This window comes from Octodon degus, unplaced genomic scaffold (assembly GCF_000260255.1).
Source record: "Octodon degus isolate 3935 unplaced genomic scaffold, OctDeg1.0 scaffold00667, whole genome shotgun sequence".
Classification (NCBI taxonomy): Eukaryota; Metazoa; Chordata; class Mammalia; order Rodentia; family Octodontidae; genus Octodon; species Octodon degus.
Window position 1 is genome coordinate 26876 of NW_004525243.1, and position 1477 is coordinate 28352.

The 1477-nt window shown below is 41.3% G+C and overlaps 1 pseudogene; it reads right to left on the reverse strand.

Moving 5' to 3' along the window:
* Positions 1 to 599: 599 nt before the first annotated feature.
* On the reverse strand, positions 600 to 1474 carry LOC101578128 (annotated as a pseudogene).
* Between the last annotated feature and the right edge of the window lie 3 nt (positions 1475 to 1477).

Below are 1477 nucleotides of genomic sequence, written 5' to 3' on the forward strand. Positions count from 1 at the left end.
AAAAAAAAAAGCATATTATGGCCAGCATTATCCATTTGCTTTCAGATTTACAGGGTAAATAGCACTTTCCTTACATAGGTATTTGATCTGAGGCCTTTTCTTACTGAGAAAGTGGAGTTTTCAGCTGGAAGACACCCTGTAATCCTAAAAGTAGCATGCCCCAACCACCCTCTAATAGCTAGTTTGTCTGTACAAGTAAAAATGTTAATGTCTTAATGAGTATCAGTGTACATCCAGATGGCTGGATGTTTATGGAAGAGCTCGGAATTGCTTGCCTTATATACTGGGGGAAAAAATCAGGTAGGAATTGACCATTAGGGACACTTACTTGAAAAATTACAACACTACTACAGTAAGTCAAGCCTTTCACACTTAAATATTTGCTTGTTGAGAGTAAATCATATAATCACATAAAATTAAACATATTTTACTTTTCTTTCCTCACAAGAACATAAAATTTATGTAGGGGAACTTAATAGGAAATTTAAAAAGGTAACACAATTTCCCTTTTAGTAGTCCTTGGGTAGTTATGACAGAATAGTTTCCACTTTTTGTTTAATTCTTTGAATGGGGATTTTGGTTCAAAGTTTTGTTTGTTTCTAGTATCTACTTCTGCTTCCTCCTCTATCAGATCAGCTTCCTCTGCAGCCACCCCATTGGTGCTCTGTGGCTTGAACTCCTATAGGAATCACGTGGAGGAGGGTACCCCCTTTCCATAGAAGAGGGAAGACCTCGTTTTTATCTGCCAACCCAATCATCACCACTTGAGTAAAGGTCACTTCAGTTGCTTGAGTAACTGTCTTGACTTCCACCATGTCTATCTCATGAGCTGCTATAATCATCATAGCAAATGCTTCCACCATAAAAGTGCGGGGGCCCTCGTGTAGGTGGAGCACTACTACCATAACTCTCACATGAAACTCTGTAGGAACCTCCACTCAGATGATCTGAGTAGTCACGATCCTGACCATATCCATCTCTATCACTATAGCCTCTTGATGGATAGTCATCACATGAACTGGAATGACCATAATCATGGTAAGTATAATCTCTTGGTAGTAGGGCATAATCTCTCATATCATGAGAACTTGGATAATCTCTGCTTGAACAGCTGTCTTTAGTTGAATATACATCATCTCTTGGTGACAAATAAATATCTCTGTGAGAAGGCAGGGGTTCCCTTTGAGTTGGGCCTCCATAACTATCTCTTCCACATGATACAGGGGATCTTCCTCCCATTCCACTGCTGCTTTGAACTGGTCCTGATGGAGCTGATCTTTTAGAAGGAGGACCCCCACTTCATGATGGTGGTCCCCTTTTCACCAGAAACTGTCCTCTGGAAGAACTTATGTTAAAATTCATGTAATATTCACCACCATCCATGTGCCCTCCATGTGAGGGGGTCCCCTAGTTCCTCCGCTTCCTCCTTGAAGACCTCTGGAAGGGCCTCTGCTTCTGGGAGGTGGAAGTGGTCCTC